The sequence below is a fragment of the Phoca vitulina genome, unplaced genomic scaffold (genome assembly GCF_004348235.1).
Source record: "Phoca vitulina isolate PV1807 unplaced genomic scaffold, GSC_HSeal_1.0 scaffold85, whole genome shotgun sequence".
Classification (NCBI taxonomy): Eukaryota; Metazoa; Chordata; class Mammalia; order Carnivora; family Phocidae; genus Phoca; species Phoca vitulina.
Genome location: NW_022589788.1, coordinates 3,291,688 through 3,313,260, shown reverse-complemented (window position 1 = coordinate 3,313,260; position 21,573 = coordinate 3,291,688). Strand labels below are relative to the sequence as shown.

At 62.1% G+C, this 21,573-nt stretch overlaps 1 protein-coding gene across 1 annotated transcript in view; it reads left to right on the top strand.

The window, feature by feature from the left end:
- The first annotated feature begins 19,061 nt into the window (after nt 1–19,061).
- Nucleotides 19,062–21,573, top strand: part of SH3TC1 (SH3 domain and tetratricopeptide repeats 1) — a 31,640-nt gene continuing 29,128 nt past the window's right edge. Inside the window, exon 1 of the mRNA XM_032395583.1 lies at nt 19,062–19,238. The gene's annotated coding sequence lies outside the window, so the exon portion shown is untranslated. The remainder of the gene's footprint in view (nt 19,239–21,573) is intronic.

The following is a 21,573-nucleotide window of genomic DNA, read 5'->3' as shown; positions in this document are numbered from 1 at the left end:
AGAGAACTAGGGCAGAGCTGGGGACACCCAGGCTCAGAGAGGGTGAGCACCCTGCCCGAGGTCACACAGCCAGCCATCAGCAGAGCCGGGAACACCACCAAGATCAAGGGATTTCTACTCCCAGGTGTTTTTTTAGTGGACTGTAAGGACCGAGGGGGCCTGCCAGAGCATTTATGAGGTCACTCTCTTCCTCGTCCTTCCAGAAAATCAGGTCCCATTTCTCATTTGCTTTACCCAGGGGCAAACAGACCTGTGGCCGTCCTGTTTCTTTCTTCAAAGGAGGAGCTGACTTTCCAGGGCGACAGGGGGAAGGGAGCAGACGGTGATGAGGCCCCAGAGCAGCGAGCGCCCCCACCACCACCACCATGGGCATTGCCTGTGCCCTGCTCTGTTCACCCTGTTGGCAGCCCTGAGGTTGCTGGTTCCATTTCACAGATGAGAAAACCGAGGCACGGGGAGGCTGTGCCCTCCCCCGGGGTCAACTGGAAGCCGGCACGTAGCTGAGTCAATAGATGCACAGAGCCCAAGTGTGCCTGGTGCCACCGCCATGGTCTGAACCACCTCTTGTGCCTTCCCGCATTTAAGCACCCTTCCAGGGTATGGGGGGGGGCTGTGATTTTTGTGGCTTATGAAACACACATTTACCACAGTTTTTGTGGCTTGAGCGCTCCTGTGGGGCTGCATTCAGGCCGTCAGTGGGGCTGTGGTCCCCTCTGAGGTTCGCCAGGGGAGATCGCTTCTGAGCTGGCTCATGCATGAGCCCCATTTTTTAGATAAAAAACAGAAGCTTAATGGGGTTAAGGGTCTGACTCAAGAAGATACAGCTTAAAGGGTCAGAGGCAGGTGCATTCACCTATTTCCACCCCCACCCCACCTCCTCTGCAAGGTGGGTGCAGCCAAGGGGCGGCTCGTGCTATCCAGGTGGGAAGGACACCTGCTCTGTCTCTGATGGCAGGTGCCACCACTCCACAGATGTCGCTCTGCTGAGTCCTGGCACGGCCTGGCGTGGCCGGTTCCTGCCCTGACTTCACACATGTCCCTTAGGCCAGGAGGGGACATCAGCCTGGGTGCCGGCGGGACTCGAGCCAGGTCTGCCGGCTGAAAGCCCCTCCTCTCTCTTCTCCATCCCTCCCTCGCCTGTCTCCACCCGCTGAGAGCTAGTGCAGTCAGCCGACGACCCTGTCATCCTGAAAAGCACACCACGGGCAGAAGCCCTTTTGTGGCTGGCCCCACGTCCTGCCGGTGGGGCTGGAGGCCCTGGCCGTCTGGGTGCTGGCCCCTCTCGCCAGCTGGGAGCTTGGGCTCGTTGCACCCCCTGTCTGCTCCTCACTCTTAGGAGGGTGAGGCCAGAAGCCCACCTCCAGGGGGACTGTGTGGTCAGGTGAGGTGAGCCACGTGAGCAGTAACTACCGCGGGCGCAGGCTGAGGACAACGCCAGGTCACTGCAAGCGAGCCGCATCCTCCTCATCCATCATTAAGTTAGCCGTGCTGTTGCGTAACTGAGTTGGGGACCCAGCGTGGGGAGAGAGCCAGGCGGACCCCAGCTCACCGCTTGCTGGGTTAGCCATGACTCTCATCTCTGGAAGAACGATTATAACCACAGGGCCTCGGGCAGCCCCCTGGGGGGAGGCCCACCGGGACCCAGAGCCAGTGACCAAGGTGGCCTTTGGGCTCTGGCTTCTGCTTTTCCACTAGAGGGCAGTGGTGGGCGGGAGCCGCCCCTCCAGGTTTGGACCTGCAGGGAGCTGGCGTGATGCCTCCGTCTGGATGGGGGAAACCGAGGCCCAGTTCTGGGGGGGACTTGCTCAAAGCCACGCAATGAGGGAACCACCCCTCCAAGCTCCCTGGGCTCATCCGTGGGCTTGTTAATAATGGGGGCTTCTGGGCAGACACACCACAAGCTGGTGACGCGGGAAGGAACCAACATCTGGGGGGAGGGGGCGTCAGGGGGTCTCGAACCTGGGATCCCTGGCACCACCAGCTCCAGGAGCCCGAATTTCAAGGGCCTGCTGCCAATCCTGGAGCTCACCGACTTGCTCAGAAAAGCCTTCGTTCATAAACTTGCATCCAAAAGATGGTTTTTATTACCACACTGATGGCATTTTTTCTGATTACAGAAATATCACCTGCAGGTTGTGAAAGCGATCCCCAGAACCCATGGAGCGTCATGAACGGTTTGTCGCTGACGCCGTCACTTTGATGGCCACAGTGAACGTTTCTTTCCCCCATTTGATTTTGCTTCTCTAAACATGTTCAAAAGCAGGCACGGCTCCGGTCTGTGGTGTGTGGAACCCCCACCCCGCCCTGGAGGCTATGTTGAGAATATCTTCACGTGCTCAGCCGCGGTCCTGCCACGACCCAGCACCCCCCTCCGCCCCCATTCTGGGACCACAGCCCCGGAGGGAGTCCTGGCCACCTCGCAGGGATGGGGTGAGGACAGCCCCGTGGCCCAGTCAAAGAAGCAAGCTCAAGTCCATGGCCGTGGGGCGTGCGTGACCCCCTTTCAAGTGCAGAGCTGGGATGGCAGCTGCTGGGGGCACCCGTGTCATCCCCGGTCCCGGGCCTGTTCATGTCTCGCTCCGGTCGCAGGCAGCACTGTGTATCCCAGAAGGGAACAGACCCAACGGTCCTTTCTCCACACACATGCTTATGTTCTGGGATCTCCTAGCCTCTGTGGGTCCTCTTCACTCACACATGGCCGTGCGTGCCCTCAAGGCTCCCCCACGCGGCACGAACCTTGTCTGGGAAGCGGCCCGGTCCAGTCGTGTCCCCTCGGGTGACGGGTGGCCAGGCCAGCCCTTTCGGGTCATGCTGCTGAAAGGAAGGTGCCTTGGCTTTATTTTATTTTATTTTTTTTAAGCAAGATTTCTAATAGGGTCTCTAAAAGATGAAGACAGTACATTTAGGACTTAGGTGCCTTGTTTTTCCGTGAATTCTGGGCTCCGTGGCGAGACCACCTCCCACTCACCCACGTCAAGGAAACCCTGGGGCTTCCCATACTGATTCTTAGCCCATCGACATTAGGTTAGAGACGGCAGTGTGGGAGGGCTGTATCACTGAGAGAATTCTCAGGGCCATGCGCGGGGATGCGGGGGAGCCGTGATCCCTGCGGTCTGGCAGCTGGGGGAGCCACGGCTCCATAACTGTGACCCACAGAGCTCTCAGCACAGCCACTTCTAGCTCGCACACAGGGAAACTGAGAAACTGAGGCCCAGAGACAGGTGCGTATGGTCTGCAATGGAGCTGGGATTAAAAACACAGGGGCCCTCACCCAGCTCGATCCCATGAGAGAAACTGCCAGGCTGGGGGAGCAGAGCTTCTAGACCCCAAGTCTCCAGCGGTGGGAAATCCCACAGTAGAGCCCCAGCCTGGGGACTCTCAGGATCAGACTGTGTCCACAGGGCTGTGGGGCCTGGGGCCTTTGTCGTCCCACCTGGGAGCAGGGCCACTACAGACCTGGCCGGCTGGTCAAAGCCTTTGAAATCAAAGGTGCAGGGGAAGCCTGAGTGTGTGGGGCCCCCTGCAAGGCCCTCGACCTAACCACCTTGAAGCCCCCAGTTAGTGACCAGCACACTTGCCCTGGGCACTGGGCGGGGCCCTGGAGGTCAGCCGAGGCCTGCGGCACTGTCCAAGAGCTTGGAGAGTCCCTGGGAGCCCCAGGACGCAGGGGAACTGGCTCAGGGAAGCGGGGTCACAGCTCAGTCCCTGCAGGGCACCCACTAGTGAGCCCGTGGAACCGCCGGTGTGGCCGTGGGCATCGGAGAGCTCCCCCCACCCACAAGTGGGCCAGGTGGGAATGCTGCCCCATGTGGCCAGGCTCCTGGATTTTCCAGAAGAGCTGGATGTCTGGCTTACTTGTGGAATCTCTACCCCCTGAATTGTTGAAAGGGATTCAGGAGAGTCTGTAGGCTGTGCGTGCTGAGGGCAGCTAGTGGTGGGTGGTGCTCAGCGCAGGGGAGTGGGAGCTCCAAGGCCCCCCTCCTCCCTGGAAGAAGCCACGTCCTGGGAGCGTGCGGGACACACGGCAAGCGTGTGAGGCTCTGGGGAAAGCCAGCCCACGTCTCTAGATGGAGGGATGGTGTTGGGGCTGCTCCACCTGAAGAAGCCCATCCGCCCAGGGAACGGGAGCCAGGCGCCCAGCCCCGAGGCCCGGCATGCCTCCCGACTGAGCCAGCGGTGCACCCCCGAGCACAAATCACCCGCTGTGGCTGAGAGTCAGTCACAGGATGCCTGGTAAAAATACACATCGGGGTGCTCACGGGCACTGCATTGGGCCCCCCACACTCGCTGACCCGCTCATCCTCACGAACACTGATGGGCTAGGCCGAGTGTCTGCCTCGTCCGTCTCAAGGACGGGACAGGAAGCACAGAAAGGTTAAGAAAGTTGCCACCTGAGGAGGGAATGGCCCTGGTGGGGGGGCTGGGGGGAGGTGACTCTGCACACCTGCCTGATTATCTGAAGGAAGACATGCCCTTTGGGACCGGGGTGCTGCTCAGACTTGCCTGAGGACCAGGGTTGCTTGGGAACTTGTTAAAAAATCCAGATTTCTGGGCCTGACCTGGGAGATCCTGACATGGCGGGTTTGGAGTCTACAATCTAATTTTAAGGACAGCCCAGGTGACTTATCACGAGCAAATATGGGTCACGGGAGACCCTGCCCGTCTTCACTGACCCACTGGGCCCTGCACACAGTAGGTGCTCAGTAAGTGCTGAGTTCCCCGGCCAGTTGCCTCCAGGCCCAGCTACAGAAACCAGGCCCCTGTGAGTGGGGAGCTCTCCTAGGCCCAGCGAAGGAGTGGCCCTCCCAGCATCCCTCCTCCCTGGGGCACCCCAAAGTGCCTGCACCCCAGCGGGGGTCTGAGAGCCTCTGCGATCCTGCAATTCCCGGCAGGCTGTTCCCCCCCTCCCAGCTCGGGAATGCTGACCCGGGACTTCCGATACAGATAAGGAGGAGGAAGGTCAGGGAGGAGACTGGGCCCCTTCCAGGCAGGGCGGGCCGCAGCTGTGGGCACGACCAATGACCTGGGCGGACTGCTTGGGCCACCTGACTCGAGCCTGGAGGGCCTGGCTGGCTGAAAATGTGCGCCTTCCTGTCCCGGCCGGCGCCAAGCGGCAGACCTTCCTGAGAGGCCCGGACAGCCGCGGTGTTGGTGTCAGCCACAGGTGAGGGGCCCCAGGGAGCCTCCCTCCCTTCCTCGGCCGGTCTGCTCCCTGGCAGGGTGAGTTCTAGGCCCCTGGGCTGGATCCGCACCAGGAGGAGCTGCCCCTACACTGCAGCCCCCAGTCCCGCGCTCAGGGTCACCCACTGGTGGGGCCGGGGAGGGTGTGCGTGGGGGTGTGCACCCCGACAGCAGCCTGGTCAGCCTGGGATTCAGGCGGCCAAGGAAGGGCCAGCCTGGTGTCCCCACGTCCGAGAGAGGGGCGGAGAGCCGGGCGGGTGAAGCTGGATGTCCTCACGGTGGCCACTGTGAGGGGGGGATATGCCTCCCCACCGGTGGGGGCCTCTGCGGCGCTCAGGGGCAGTGGCCCCAGGGGTTCTGATCCTGGCCGAGCCCCTGGGGGCAAGTGATTCTGCCCCTCTGCACCTCAGTTTCCCTGTCTGTAGGGTGAGAGCGTCCAGGGGCCCAGCACGGGTCCACACTCGGTCAACGGCCGCTCCCCGGTGCTGATGACCGTGGAGCAGAGCAGGAGCCCTGGGCTGGCGGCGGGGGCCAAGGTCCTGGCCTTCCCTCGCCTCAGTGCTGCCCTGCCCCTCTGTGGACTTCAACTCTCTGCTCCCCTCTTCCTCCAGCCCCCAGGGGCCAAAGTCCCTGCAGCCCCAGGGACGGCCGCTCCTTCCTTCAGGGAACAGCGAAGGGGCAGCGGGAGAGGGGCAGGATGTGGAAGGGACAGAGGAGAGGCTCTGTCCTCACCGTCCCGAGACCCCGCGGGGGAGTTTGCACAGGCTACCCCGAGTGAGGGGCCTCTCTGTGAGCCCGGGCCAGGTGCTACTCCTGTCCACACCTCCGTTTCTGCACGTGCACGAGGAGCCTCGTGACCGCCCCCCTCCGCAGTGGTTGCGGGACTCTCATGGGGCCCGTGGAGGGGTCCTCGTCCTTGATTTACAGAGGCCCCGGGCTGTGGGCAGCACAACCTGCCCGAGGGTAGCGCTGGACTAGAATGGTCTTCCCAAGGCCTGCCTGGGTGGCCCCGGTGCTTTGGCTCTGCCCCTCGCGTCCTCCTAGCCCCGCTGAGCGAGGCCCCTGGGCTGGCCACAGCCAGCAGACCTGGGACTTCGCCCTCGGCCGGCGGCTCCAGGCCTGGCTGCACCTGCCGAGTCTTCGGCCGTAATGGTTCTCTGTCCACACACCTTGTGTGTGTTCCAGCTTGCTGGGACTTTTTGATTTTTTGGAACAGGTCTAAATTTACAAAACAATTGCCAAGATAGCACAGAGTTCTCATAAGCCCTCCCACCCGGTCTCCCTGACTACTGACATCTTACATTAGATGGGTACATTCGTCACAACTGAGGAACCAATATTCATCCATTATTCTTAAGTAAAGCCCATACTTGGTTCAGATTCCTTTAGTCTTCACCCGATGTCCCTTCCCCATCCCAGGAGCCCGTCCGGGATGTCACGTGACACGTCTTCCCGTCTCCCCAGGTGGCTCTGGGCTGCGACGGCTTCTCAGACTTCCCTGGTTTGCGATGATTTTCGTGAGGAGTCCTGGGCAGGTGTTCTGCGCGGCGTCCCTCCGTGAGGACTGGTCTGATTATTTCTCGTGATCAGACGGGGATCGTGGATTCTAGGGAGGAAGACCCTGGGGGCGCAGTGCCCGCCCATCCCATCAGGTCAAGGTCACCTGCCTTCGAGGGGATCGGTCACTGGGATGGTGACCTTGACCCCCTGGCCGAGGTGGGGTTTGCCAGGTTTCCTGAGCAGTCTCCCTCCTGGCCCTCCCAGGCTGTGCCCTGAGCAGGCCATGCACCATGCACGCCTGGGGACTGGGGGGGGGGCGTGGGTTCCCTCCTTGAGGGTGGCACGTCCACATAAGTCACGGGGAGCTCTCCTGCCCGGGAGATCTGTCCCTTCTCCCTCATTCATTCATTTGCTCATTTATTTATGTTGGATAGACTCATACTAATTTTATACTTTGGGGTATAATCTAATACTAATTAATTTAGTTGCTCAGATTTTTCTAGCTTTGGCCATTGGGAGCTCTTTCACTTGGCTGCTCTGTCCTTTGACTCACCCCATCATGTGAGATTTCATTCATTCATTCACTCATTCATTCCTCATTCACTCCTTCCTTGCTGGCGCCACAAGCCAGGCCCATTCTGTACCTTTGCCTGCCTGGTCTCGGAATCAGCCATTTCTCCAAGGGTCCTGATCCCTTTAGTCGGAGAATGGTCTTAGAAAGCAAGATCTGTCTGCACTCCTGAGTGTGCCTGGGTCTTTTGGACGCAGATCTGCAAGTGTGAGTACACTAACCTGTGTGTGTACGTGTATCTCTAAGTTAGTGCATGCGTGCATCTAACCGGGGTACGCACGTGGATCTAAGTACTTCTGTAGGTAAAATATGTCTCCATTAACTGAGACCTGATGTCTCCGCCTCTCATCCATCCCCACGGGGACCGTCCTGGCCCCTCTCCTTCATTCACTCCAGCAGTGAGAAACCTGGCTTTCACCATCTACCGTCCGTCTACTCTATTGTTCAAACTCCCCCTGCTCCGCACATGTGCGGAAGTACAAGAATTTGTCCCCTTGCCTCGTGGGGAGCAGCGTGAGCAGCTGGAGCCCAGTGTGAACACGTGATTCCTTTGGGCTTCGGTCTGGCGCGCCCACTGCCACCTTCAGTGAGGTTGGCTCATGCGTGGGTAACACGGTCCCCGTTGGGTCACACTGCTTCCATCCTGGTGTCCCCTGACCTCCTCCTGGGCACACTGTCGCATTCCTTGACAAACGCGTGACGTCATGCAGCCGCCGCCACGGCTCTCGTGACCGGTTCCCCACCCTGCAAGATGCCCATGCTGCACCTACTCAGCCCCCTGCTCGTTTACGGCCCTTCGTGAAGGCCAGCCAGTGTGGGCCCCCGGGTGCTGGCTGGAGCCTCAGGAGCTTGACAGCTGGGCTCCTTCCAAGGAGCTGCTGTTAGGAGGAGCTCCGACACCCTTGTGGCGCGGGCGGTCGTGTGCTCTGGAGGTGGGGCCGCGGGTCAAGGATGTGGTTTTCTAGGTGCTGGTGGCTCAGCTGCCCTCAGGTTGGCCCCTGCACCTGCCCTCCACAGTCCACCACGAGTGTGCTGACCGATGCTGGGTGCTGCTGACCCGGGAGGTGACAGAGGCCCTGGGGATCATTCTGCACTTCTCGCTGGGGGGAGACTGAGCATGATTTCACCTCTTTTAAGACATCAGGCAGGTAGGAGCTACCTGCTCTGGGTCCTCACTCCTTCTCGGTAGAGTGCTGGGTCCTCTCTGGCACGGAGTAGGGCCAGCATTGACTGGGGCCAGCTTCTCAGGGGCCGTTCCACTAAAAACAGCCACGGGGAGGGGGCCGAGGCCCAGCGCAGCTCCGAGCCAAAACCAGCAATACATTTTGTTTGTTGAAAATTTGAAGGAAAGGGGGCTGGGGAAACACCAGACAAATCCTGACTGAAGAACGTTCTCCAAACACGGACCTGCCCGTCCTCCTCAAAAGTAAGGTCCCCAAAACCAAGGACATTCAAATGAGGTGGTGCCCTCTGTGGCTCCGGGGACAGACAGGGCCTCAGGGAAACACGGACGCACTTGCAGGACGCGTGTACCTTGGTGAATAAGGACGGGTTGGTGTTGGCGCACGGTGACGTGTTCGTCTCCTCACCTGCCACCCCGGCCGCCCTCCCCGACCCGTTACACACTCGGTTTGTGTTTGTCTGATGCCTTTCTCGTGCGGACACCGGGTTTTAGTTTGGGGAGGAAGAGCACGGGCTGACGTGCTGCCCTCATCACATCCCGGCAGGGACAGGGCCTGTCCCTGCTGGCGTCCGCCTTGATCGCCGTGGTGTTTGTGGGGCCCCATGGAGAGCAGTGCTTTCCTGCATTTCCACACGGCGCTCCGGGGGTGGGGGATTGTGCGCCCGGCCGGGGGACAGAGGGGCTACACGCATTAGCTGGAATTCTACCGCAGGGAATATCTGCGTCTTCTCCATTTACTTAGGTATTCAATCACTTACGTTAGTGTGGGCTTCTGGGTATTTCTTCTGTATTTCAGGTTACAACCTGATACTACTTTATTTTGGTGCTCCGAGGGTCTAGCTGTGGCCACTGGGAGCTCTTCACTGGCCCCGTGTCCCGTCATTGTGGGGATCTATCCATCTATCTGTCCCTTGTCCACCCCTCCCTCCCTCCCCACCTCCTACAAGATGGCGCTACAAGGTGCTGGGCTTGGTGTTTATCCCAGAGGGGAGTGCATCTCACCTGCCGGGGCCTGGCTCGGAGCCCCTCCTCCAGGCAGCCTCCCCAGCTGTCTGCAGGCAGGATCCCCGCTGTCTGGTGGCCCCGGGCTCTCTGCGCGTCCTCTGTCACGCTGGCCCCAGCTGTGCCATCTGGTTTCCGTCCGTTTCCTGGGCTGTGCTTACTCCGGAGGGCAGGCCGTCTGACGCATCCGTGCCCCGGTGCCCCGGACTGGGCTGGGTGCAGGGCAGGGCTGGCAGGTTTGGGCTGGGCAATGCTGCCGGCCCCTGACCCCTGCCCGCATTGAACAGCAATGACAGTAGATGCTCTCCTTTGTGCGAGCCTCTCTGCACGCCAGGGGAGGCTAGAGCACCCGCATTTCGCTCTTCAGCACCCCTGCGCCATAGCACGTGGCCAGCATGGGAGCCCGCGGGACGGGCGTGCGGGGTGGCTGGGCCCCAGGGCTGCCCTCTGTGAACGCAGGAAGGCCCTGCCAGGGAGAGCGAGGTGGAGGCCGTGCCCATCGCGCAGCGAGTCAGGGGAGCACCTGGGCTGCTGCCAGAGCAGTGTCGCGGCCTGTGAGTCCTCGCTGCTGGCCTGGGAAGGGCCGTGGGGAGGGGGCTGCGACCCTGACCCCGCCTCTCTGACATGGGTCAGAGGGCAGGAGTGCTGCGTCCCGGCCCTGCCAGGCGCCTTCACACGCACATCGGGTCTCCGAGGCCGGGGAGCTCACTGGCACTCACGCCCAGCTCCAGGCCCGCGTGCTTCCCTCCGGCCCAGCGGCCTCCCGGGAGAGCCGGGAAGGAGGCCAGCCACCGGAGGGTGGGCGGCCGGCAAAGGTCAGCGTCTGTCCGACTTACCGCATCAGGTGGCAGGTGTTCCGTGTCCTGCGGGGCCTGGGCCCCCCCCGCCCCCTTTGCTGGTACTGTGTCTGTCATTTAATACACACACGCACGTAGGCCCTTCTGTGCCCGGAGGCGCTCCCGTCGTGGGTCCTTGTGTGCTAACCAAGTGACGGTGTATTCGGAGACCCCAGCTCCAGTGCCCACGGGCTCAGGGCGCTCCGGTGCTGGGGAAGGGCCGGCTTGTGCGGCGCGGTGGTGGGGGGTGGGGAGGCTGGAAGGAGGCAGTGCCTGAGGGAGACTGGGGAGTGGGGGTCAGAGCCCGGTGGAGCAGGTGACCAGGAAGAGGGACGTGCAAGTGTGGCCGAGGCTGGAGGGTCCGTTGTCAACAGGAAGAGGGGGCTGGTGGTGCCGGTGGCTCAGGGGAAAGGTGGGGGAGGAGTGGGCAGCGGGGGGCAGGTGTCCAGTCCCCCGCCAAGGGGAATGCCCTGCGGCCCCAGCTCCGCCCCCAGATCCGAGATAGATGGTGTCCTGGGCTGATGCGTGCAGACAGAAGGTTCTAGAAGTCCTGACCTGCAGGAGCTCACAGGGCCGGTGTAGATGGAGAGTGCGGGCAGAGGGACACCAGGAGGAGGGAGGAGGTGTTCAGAAGGGGCCTGAGGTCAGCTGGGCAGAGGAAACAGGGAGGAGAGGGCCACTGGAGGCAACACAAGGGAGCTGGTGTGGACGAGGCAGGTTTTGAGGGGTGGTGGGTGGGTGAGGAGGCTGAGGAGGGAATGAGGAGGTGTTGCCGGGAAGGGAGCCGAGACAGGGGAAGCAGCCAAACACATGCCCTGAACCCCCTCAGTGACCTGGGGGCTGACAGTGTCCCCCTCACCCGTCCCAGCACAGCCCGAGGGGGACTTCTGGGAGTCCTGCGGAAATTCCCACCTTAGCCCTCCGCCCACCCGCCTGCCCTGACCTGGGCCTGGTTTCCAGGGAGATGGTCTTGGCTGGGAGGACTTCCCCGCCCTGGGAGGCTGGGGTTCGGTTAATGTTTGCATAAGCCTGGTTCCAGATCCAGCCCCTGGTGACTGGGCTGCAGAGAATGTCCAGAATTCCAGCCCAGAATTCCAGCCGGGGGCCCACCCAGAGTCAGGAATGTTGGTGCTCTGGGGAGTGAGCTTCGGTGGGATCGGGGTGTCTCTGGGGTCTCCTCTGTAAGCTGGGGTGACCGAGACCTCTCTACCCCTGTCTCCTCTGTGCTAACCCCTCTGGGTCACCCCATGGCTCACAGCCAAACGGTCCAGGGGGTTGGACGTGCCTGTCCCACAAAGGGAGAAACCACGGTGCTCCTGAGACTGGGCCACTCCTGGCTGGATGTCCCCTGAGGACCCCATCTGTCCTTTAGTAGAGGAGGGGGCTACTCAGAGCTGGCAGGCCCTGCAGGGCCCCCCTGCGATGTGACAGGAGGACATGCCCACAGGGCCTTGCTCCCCGAGAGGGCCATGAAAACAGCCTTTATGCATTTCTGACAAGCTTCCTCTGAGGACCCAAGGTGCCTTATTTGGGATGCTGAGAAGGGGCACCCCTCTTCTGAAAGCTCTGTTTCTGGCCAGGTCAGATGAAGGAGCACAGTTTGGAGCCTGCCCGGCAGATACGCCCGGGCACCTGGCCAGCTCTCGGGCCGGCCCTGCCAGGCCAAGGAGGAGCTGCTAGACCGCCGAGTCAGCGGGTCCCTGGCTTGAGGGCGCCGCCTGCCCTGACAGGGCCGGATGACCATGACCCAGGCCGCGGCGGGGGTGTGAGCGTCTTCAGTCCCGGCCGAGCTTGGGAAATGCTGACAGCTTCCTGCAACTCTGTGACCTGGCCCGGGGTGGCCATCCATCATCATAAGCCTGTTTGGTCCCAATATCCTTGTTTTGCAAAGAGCAGTTCCTGAAATCTCGGGGACTAGAGCTTTGCTCATCTTTTGATTGGGGTGGTTTCAGCCGCTAAGGCCAAAAATAACAAACGCAGGCCGAGCCTTGCTGAGCACAGCCCTGTTCTAGGCCTTTATGTGTGTCCCGGGGCAGCTGGGTGCCAGGCTCCAGGCTGGTGGCATCTCAGACCTGGGCATGCTGAGGACGGGCATCTCCAGCCCCACCTTCCCGGTTCCTCGGACCCAGGCGGGGCTCAGGAAAGTTCACGTGTGCCTTGGAAGGTCTGCGGTGGTCCTTTGCCCATTTGCCTGTCTGGGAAATGGCACTAGGCCGGGTCACATCTGCATCTTATACCAGGACAGACGATGGGGTGTTGCTTAGCGTGGACCATGCGAACACTGGGGACCCTCTTTCCTGCGACCCTGGGGGAGGGTCCCTCCCTTCCCGCGTTTTGGTTCCCTGTCCGTAAGCCTGTTACCCAATCACCTGTCTTTATGTGGCGCTCATCTCCCGAGCTGTAAGCGCTGGGTCCTGCGAATCCGTGACAGGTTACCTGTGTGTGCAGTGACTGTTGTAATCAGGGGTTGGAGGGAGGCCGGACACACTCCATGGATTCGATCCTGTGCCAGCTTCAAGCCTGGTCCTGTCCCTGGCGCCAGGGCCGGCCTCCACCCTCCGCTTGAACCTTTGTATATCCCAATCCATTGCGACAGGGAACGCCTTTGGGCGGGCTCCTTCCTGCTTGGGTGGGGGAACCCTGAGATGCTTTTCCACGAATCCCCACCCCACCCATCCTCTAGAGCAGGACCCACTCAAGGGCCAAATCCAGTCCGTTTTGTAAATAAGGTTTTACCAGCACACCGAGCACCTACTTGTTGACCATTTGTGTGACCGCCGCCTACTTGGGATCATCTGTTCACCATCTCCCGGCCCGGACCCACCGACGGCCCTTTGCAGGAAGCGTTGCTACCCCAGCTCTAGAATTGCCTGTGTGGCCCTGGCTTGTTTCTACTGCCCAGGGCGCCCGGTGAGTGGGGAGTAGTCACATACCCTACCCCACCCACCCCAGGGGCCTGCACATTCCTAAGATTCAGCGTTATGACCTGTTGTGGATTAACCCTCAGGGCAAGAGTGTGACCCAGCCTCTCGAGCTTCCATAAAGCTGCATGCCTAGGGTTTTCTAGGTGGAGGCTGGGTTTAAGTCCCCTTCTGTCTGGGCCTGGCCCTGGGAAGACCTCTACACCCCCTCTTTGCCTAGGCCCTCTTCCTCTGAGACTCGGCCCAAGGGCCTCCACCTCTAGGAAGCCTTCCTTGATTTCGTCCTCCTCTCCTTTCCATCCTAGGCTTCCCTTTGCCACTGCAAGGATCATCCCAGTCCATTTCTAAGTCTGTCTCCCCAACTTGTCTGTGAGCCCTGCACGGGTGGGGACCTGGAAGGCAGAGCTGAGACAGTGGGACCAAGATCGTGGGTGGCAGGGGGAGCTCCAAACCCCAGGAAGCAGAGCTATCTCAAGGTGGAGTATGGGATCCACCAAGAGGCTGAGCCATGTGCTAGGGAGGCTGCCGGGTGATCCCAGCTGGGCATGGGGGAGGCCTGGGTCATCATAGTCCCAGACACTGGGGGATGCTTTAAGACCACACGACAAATTCAAAATCGCCTTTTGTCTTCATTTGACTCCAATGGTTGCTATCTGCCCCCTGGGCTAAACAATAAAAAATAAGCAGAGGGTGGAGGGCAACCTTCAGCCCCTGCCTCCCGCCTCTGGATCGCAGCCTGGGGCTCCGTCCCCACTGAGCCAGGGTCAGGGTCCGAGCCAGGGTTCGGGTCCAAGCCGGGGTCCAGGGTCCAGGTCTGAGCCGGGGTCCAGGTCTGAGCTGGGGTCCAGGTCCAAGCTGGGGTCTGGGTCTGAGCCCGGGTCCAGGTCTGAGTCCGGGTCCAGGTCTGAGCTGGGGTTAGGGTCTGGGCCCAAGCTGGGTCCGGGTCCATGTCTGTGGTCCTAGGGTCTGGCAGGAGCTGCCTCAGGGCTCCGAGGATGGGAATCTCTGCCTGTCAGGGACTGGATTTAGGGAGGAAGAGGGGGCCCCCTGAACCTTTTGAGAATGCCCTAGAAGTTACAGCGGAAGGCTTGGCTGGGGGCTTCAGGGCTGCAGCTGGGCCCCCTCCGGAGGTGCAGACTTTCCCAAGGGAAGGACGCAGAACCGGTTTGGGGACTTCCCAGTGCTACCTGGGGCCACATTCATCTTGAAGGAAGCCTTTGACAGTCTTCCACACAAAGGACGCTGGGGAGACAGGGAGCGGCAGTGCGTGTTTAAGGGTGTGTGGAGTGTCAGGGCCCCCCCTTGAGGAGGCCCTGCCAGGGGTCCTTGTCCCTGTCGCTCTCCAAACCTCCGTTTCCTTGCATGACTCCCTGAGGCCGCAGGGAAGACACTGGCCGGGTCAGCCTCCCCCCGAGTGTGGGCTCCAGCGCCCGGTACGCGGCGGTCAGCCCCTGGCCCTCTGCACACGCACATGCTTTCCCGGGTGACGGTAGCCGTGCCTACGGCATCCACACTGGCTAGAAAATGTGTCTCTTGCATTTGTCCTGAGAAGCCATCCGTCTTCCTCAAATGTGCCTGCCACCAGGGAAAGCGCCTCCGTCGGGTGGTTTGGTCGGCTTCCTATGCAGCGCCCTCGGGGGGGAGAGAAAGGCTGGCCGGAGAGGTGGGTGTGAGGGGAGAGCGCTGAGGACGCGGAGCCTGGCTGTGGACGGCGGGGCAGCACCTGCCGACCCTTACCGTTCAGTGAAACATCCGCCAGTCCCTGTGATGGGAAAAGGGACGGAGGTGAACTCTTGCTCTCTGAATTGCCACCTGAAAATAATTAAAATCAGGGTTTGGTGCTGGAAGACACAAGGATCTGATTCCTGAGAAAACCCCAGACTCGGACAGGACGCTCCCTCCAGAGCTCCTGGGAGTCGGGCTGTGGTTTCCCTGGCTGCTTGTCTCACGCCTTAGGGAGTCAGGGCGTCTGCTCTGGCGCCGGGGACACCTGAGACCCCAGCTGGGTGCAGGTGCCGCTTGTCTGCAGGTGCCATGGGAGGGCGGACCTGAGCCCCCAGCTGGTGGCGCTGCCCTTGGGCTGGGTGACCCTGGACAGGTGCCACCTCCACGCCCATCTGCCTCTCGGTCCAGCAGATGGCCGTAATATTCATGCCAGGAGGGCTGTATCCCCTGGATCTAGCATCTTCTTGGCAAGTGGCGATTGGAATTTATTACAACAACCGTGTCAGGCGCCAGGGCTATTGCAGGTGTGTGGGGGGCACAGAGTCCCCCAAATCCGACTGCCGTCTGCACGGGGCAGAGCGAGGCCCAGGGAGTGACAGGCTCTCCCACAGGGCCTCAGGACTGGGCTGTGTGGGCCTGCCCCCTGCCCACCCTGCAGGAGGGACCCTTGTTTGGAAAGTCCCCTGACCTAGAAAGCTCATGTTCTTCCTCTGGAAGGCTCTTGGGGGTGCACTTGCAGAACTGGGGTACACTCTAGAGTTGGGGTGCACTGTGCAGAATTGGGCACTTGCGATAGAGGTGTGTTCTGTGGGGTCGGTGCAATGAGCAGAGTTGGGGTGCTCTGTGCAGTCGAGGCCCTGGATTGGGGTGTGCTGTGTGGACTTGGGGTGCGTTCTGTGGGGTCAGTGTGTGATGTGCAGAGTCAGAGTGCTGGGCACAGTTGGGGAAGCCCTTGGAAACCGCCCCGGCCTCGGGCCAAGAGCACAGCTGCGGATACAAACAGGATACAGGGTCCGGGCCCCAGCGGGGGACAATGGCCAGGAGAGGAAATGTGTCCAGGCCCTTTTATGGATGTGGAGCCCATCTGGGGCCTCTTTCAGTACAATTTCCAGAAAAACAAAGCCAAGCATCTCATGTTCTGCACATTGTGGGTTCTGGAACACGGGCTGAAGAGTTCGGGGTCCCAGCTCACAGACACAAGACGGAGGCCGAGAGGAGCAGGGGCCTGCAGTAGGTTGGAGAGGGTGGGCTCAGTGCCCGTGCCTGGCTTCCGCCTGCGGACACCCCCCCCCCCACCGCCCCGAGCTGTGGCACAGCCAGCCCCGGGCTGCAGGGTGGGCGGCAGGGCCGGGGAGGGCGCTGGTGGAGGTGCTGACCTTCGGACGCGTCCCTCTTTCTCCGTTTGCCTGGTAGCTGCATCCCCTGCTGTCGTGGGCCTCAGCCACGGGAGAGGCCCAGACACTCAGCATTTGTAAAATGAACAAACATTCAGGTGTAGCTGTGGTAACGGGCTGCACGTGGCCTGCTAGAGACTTCTGCATCTAGTTTAATGCTCGTGAGGACCCAGAGCAAAACCACGGAAGAGCATCTGAGCCCCCCCGGGGCTTCTCTGAGAAACCAAAACACCCAGGTCGCGTGGCCAGCACGGCAGAGCTGACCTGCAAGGTGTGCTGTCTTTGGACGCAGGTGCCCACCTCCCACCCCGGGGGGCAGCCTGAGCTCTGCTCTCCGGTGAGCAGGCCGGAGGAGGCTGTGGGCCCATCTGCAGGCGTCCACAGGTCCCCGGTGCCAGTGCAAAGGGGGGGCTGGGGCGCTTGTGTCTGGATGGGGGAGGCAGGCTCGCCCAGGAGAGTGGCCACGGCAGGGGAGCACCCAGCCTACAGAGAAGGTGCAAGGAATCCAACTTCTGAGGTTCAGCGGGTCCTTGCGAGGGGTAGGGCATCACCATTTCCAGGGCTGTGAAGACAGGCACAGGGAGCTGGGCAAGGTTGGAGGCAGAACTGGGGCGGACAGAGGAGGGTGGAGAGATGGAGGGGCAAGTGTCTGTGAGGAAGGGGTGCTGAGGACTCGCACCCAGGAGGAGCTTCAGGACAGGGCACCTGGACCTCGTTTAGGGGCCCCCCTTGCCCCAGAGGTGGGCAGGAGGACAGGGCCTCGAAGGCCTGCAGGTCGCTGAGGCTGAGGGGAGCCACGGCGGGGAGCCACGGTGGGCAGGCAGGTGGGCACCCGTGTTCACTAACTGCCCTGTCCTCAGCCTGCTTCCCACTCCCCCGGGCGTCTAAGAGTATGGGGCGGGATGGTAGCCCCACAGGTGTATCCAGGGGAACCTCCAGACACGATCTTGTTTGGGAAAAGGGTCTCTGTAGGTATAATTAAGGTAAGGGTCTTGAGATGAGGTGGGCCCCAAATACAATACGAAAGGGAAGAGCCACACAGGGTGGCCAGGTGGTGACGGGAGACAGAGCTGTGTGGCCAGGAGCCCGGGAGCTGGAAGAGATGGGAAGGACCCCCTGGAGGCTCCAGAGGGAGCGCGGCCCTGCCCACACCTTGATTTAGACTTCTGGCCTCCAGACGGGGAGGGAATAGGCCTCGGTCACTCTAAGGCACCCAGTCCACGGAGCTTTGTCCCCAAAGCCCCAGGACATTGGCACAGTGACCATCACAGCTGTCCTTCCAGAGAGACAGCTACTCCTACCCCACGGAGGGGACAGCCAGGCTTGGAGCAGCCACACCTCCCAGTGGGAAGCCAGAGCTGCTGTGGAAGCTGCCTCCCCTCTTGCTCTGCGGCCCCCCGGTCCCCTGGGACCCCCCGAGTAGCTTCCAGTTGTCCCCGTTAGTCGGCCTGCAGTCATGGGGACGGTGAAAACGTCCTCCCTGACCCGTGGCTCCGTCTGTGCGGTCTCCGTGCAGTGGGACCTGGCCGGGCCGGGCGTGGTGGGGGCCCGAGTGTCAGGCCTGGCTCTGCTGGTGACCTGCTGGGCCCCCCCACCTTCCGAGGTTGGAGGCAGCTCGGCCTGGAGCAGCAGTTCGGCCCGACGTCGCCCCCGGGTGACTCATGTCCGGAGGGGTGTTGGGTGGTCACGGCTGGGGGTACTGGCCTCTAGCGGGCCGAGGCCAGGGGTGCGGCTGGAATCCCGAGCGTGCACAGCAGCCCTCCCCCGTGACAAAGAGCCGTCGCCCACGTGTCCGTGGTGGTGCCCTTAGTGCCCTGGCCTGGGGGCCTCAGTGTCTGTCAGACCCAGTTCTGGGCTCTTCTAGTCCTCACTGGCCTCGGGCATGTCCCACGACCTCTCTGACCTCAGTTTCACTGTCTGCAAAACAGTCCCATGACCGCCGAATTAGAGATTTTTCGTGGTGGTAATCCAGGCCTGCCCCACACCGGACGGAGGAGAGGGTCGCTGTCCTCCTGATCCCTGGGGCTGGGCTGGGGCCGGGGACGGGGCTGTGCCCCTGCCTCGGGGGGCGTGAGAGCACACGGAGGGCGGGGCTGCGACCCCAGCTCATTTCCTGCTTGTCCCTGCTCCCGGGGAGCCGAGTCCCAGGTGGGTCCCAGAGCCTGTGGAAGTCAGCGGTGGGGGGACCCGTGGCCCGAGCCCCATCTGTCCCTGGTGGGCCGGCGGGCGGGGGCAGCACTCGGCAAAGGGAAGGGGTGCACACATGTCTGTACGTGTGTGCGCACGCGTGCGTGTTGTGTGTGTGAGTGCATGTATGTGTGTATCGTGTGTGCAAGATGTGTGTGTATCCTGTGTGTGCAAGTGTGATGTGGGCATCGTGTGTGATGTATCATGCGAGTGTGTGCGTACATGTATGTGTCACGTATGAATGTGCGTGTGCACATGTGTGCACGTGTGTGTCGTGTGAGTGTTGTGTGTGGCGTGTGTGTGTGCGTGCACCAAGCGGAAGAGGAGCAGAGCGGAGCAGAGGGTGGTGGGGCCGTGGGGCCGGCAGCTGGGGCACTTCCCCAATCCGGGGGGACTGGGCGGGAGCCTGGGTGTCTCCATCTTGGGCGGGCGTGTCCGGGCCTGGAGCGGTCCAGGGAGGAGCTAATGACCAGCGTGAGGCGCACTGGGCCTGCCTCTCGCCACCGGGCCGGCCTGCGGCGCAGGGAGGAAGTGTGGCAGGAAGCAGGGGGTGGTGGCGGCCGCCGTGCAGTCAGCCGGACCGTGGGCGGCTGCCGCCTGTCCTGGCCAGCTGAGACGGCCCGCAGGGCCAGCCAGCGAGGAGCCGGGAGCGACCACCTGGGGCCTGTCGTCCTGCTGCCCCCCACGCCGCCCCCCCATCCTCTGGGCTGGGAGCTGCCTCTGAGGAGCGGGACGCAGGTATGGGGTGCGGGGGGCGGGGGGAGCGCTGGGGCGGGCGGGACAAGGACTGGCCTAGCGGGCATGGTCCATGGAGCCGGGGCCTGCCGCCCACGGTGGGGTCTAAGACTAGTCTGTCAACTTTTTTTTTTTTTTTTTTTTTTAAAGATTTTATTTATTTATTTGAGAGAGAGAGAGAGAGAAAGAGCACAAGAGCGGGGAGCGGGAGAGGGAGAAGCAGACTCCCTGCTGAGCAGGTAGCCCGATGCGGGACTCGATCCCGGGACTCCAGGATCATGACCTGAGCCGAAGGCAGTCGCTTAACCAACTGAGCCACCCAGGCGCCCCTAGTCTGTCAACTTTGACTTTCTTGAAGACTCCTCTGGCATCTTGGGATAGTGGGGAGCAGAGCTGAAGTCGGGGGAGTCCGGAGGGCTGTGGGGGCCCGTGAGGAGACCACAGCAGCCGATGAAGCCCCTTGCTTCTGTGATCTTGCTTGACCCCCCTTCCCGTGGGCACTCAGCGAGCGCATGCCAGGGTCTGGATGGGGCGCGGAGCTGAGTCCGAGTCCGGGTGTCAGGGTCTCGAGTGGGCCCCCACACTGGGGGGGATGCCACATCGGACAGACACCACAAGGGACACCACAGGACAGCCCAGGGTGGCTCTGCAGCTCTGACCTGGCCACTCTGAGGTCACCATCTCTGGGCCTCTTTCCTATCCACTGGCTGGGGATGAGCGCTGTGACTAGGGGCACCAACCACACAGTTGTAGGGCAGGACGCGGACCCAGGACGTGTATTGCCAGGTCCGGCGCTGGGTCCGTGCTCCCAGCACACCACTGAGACCCTCTCCCGGCTTCCAGTGACCCCTCCGGGAGCCCCAGCTCCCCCCCAGCTCTGTCTGTGGCAAAGCAACGTTGGTGGCAGTTAGTGGAGCTGGTGGTGCTGGGAGCCGTGGCCAGACTCCTGGTGGGAGGCGGGGTGCGTGCCGTTACGGGCAGGGGCTCCAGTGCTGGGCTCGGCCCCTGTGGGTTCAAATCCCGTCTGTGCCCCCCGGCCGGGCCGAGTCCCCGCGGCAGCTCGCCCAGCCTGTGAAAGGGGCACAGCGGCGCCCCCTCCCCCCGGTCATCAGGAAGATTAGACGGGCGTGCTTGGTTAGCGCCTCAGGGTGGTGGCTGTTGGGTGGGGTGGTCAACAGCGCTGTTGGTGACAATGACACATCCTGTATGGGGCGCTGTGCACTGACTCACAGAGTGCCGTGATGGAGGTGAGGGGGACCCCGCCTCCCGGCAGAGAAGGAGAAGGTAGGGGGTTACGGATGGACAGTGTCCCGGGGCTCACAACGACGGGAACTGGCTGCAAGGGGGGGCTCCTTCCCGCCTCTTCCAGCTCCCGGGGCTCCAGGCGCTCCCGGGCTCCTGGCCGCATCCCCTCCTCTGGCCTCTGTGGTCTCGTGGCCCCCGCCCCATGTCTGTCTGTGTCCCTCCTCTTACAAGACACCGTCACTGCATTAGGGCCCCCCATGCAGTGTGACCTCATCCTAAGGAGTCAGATCTGCAAAGACCCCATTTCCAAATAAGGCCACCTTCTGCGCTGCCAGGATCTGGGGGGACACCATTCACCCCTGTCCAGGGGTGACCAGGCAACTCCCCAGAGGTGCTTCTTGGTGAAGGGGACAAGGTCTCCACGGGCCCACAAGGTTATTGGTTCTGTACGAGCCCCGTGAGTGCTCCGACCAGACCCCCCAAACCTGTCCGGGGTTGGGAAGGTACCGCCTCTCCCTCTGTGGAACCCACATTTATTAAGCGCCAACTGTGATCGTGGAGCACCATCGGTTTACTCCGTTGACCTCCTCGTGGGGCAGGGGTGTTTGCTCTCACCCTCCAGGAGGGCAGAGTGAGGCGTGGAGAGCTCTCCCAGCCCCCTGGGAGCTGCGTCTACAGCAGGACCCGGGGCCTGTGAGGCCAAGCGGGGCAGTTACAGGAACCCACGGGGGTGGGGAACTCTCCTGCACAGATTGGGCCCACTTCCTCATCTCCGCCTGGGACTAGGAAGCCCCGCGCTGCGATCGTCCCTGGCGGCCCCGCCTGCTCGGGCACATCCGTCACTGGGCAGGTGGGAGGGTCTTTGAGCCCAGGAAGCCTTCCCTTTCCTCAGGAAGCTGTCCCTGAGGCTGTGGGGAGCAGGCCGCGGGGGGGCCCTGGACGCAGACAGGGATGGGCCAGTCCCGACCTGGGGGCGGAGGCCGGCAGGACGACAGGCTGCCACCAGATCCGGCAGGGTCCTGCGAGATGCCCGGCTGCAGGGGCCCCTGCTGCACCCGGGGCTGGGGAGGACGTGCCGGGCGGGGAGGGAGGC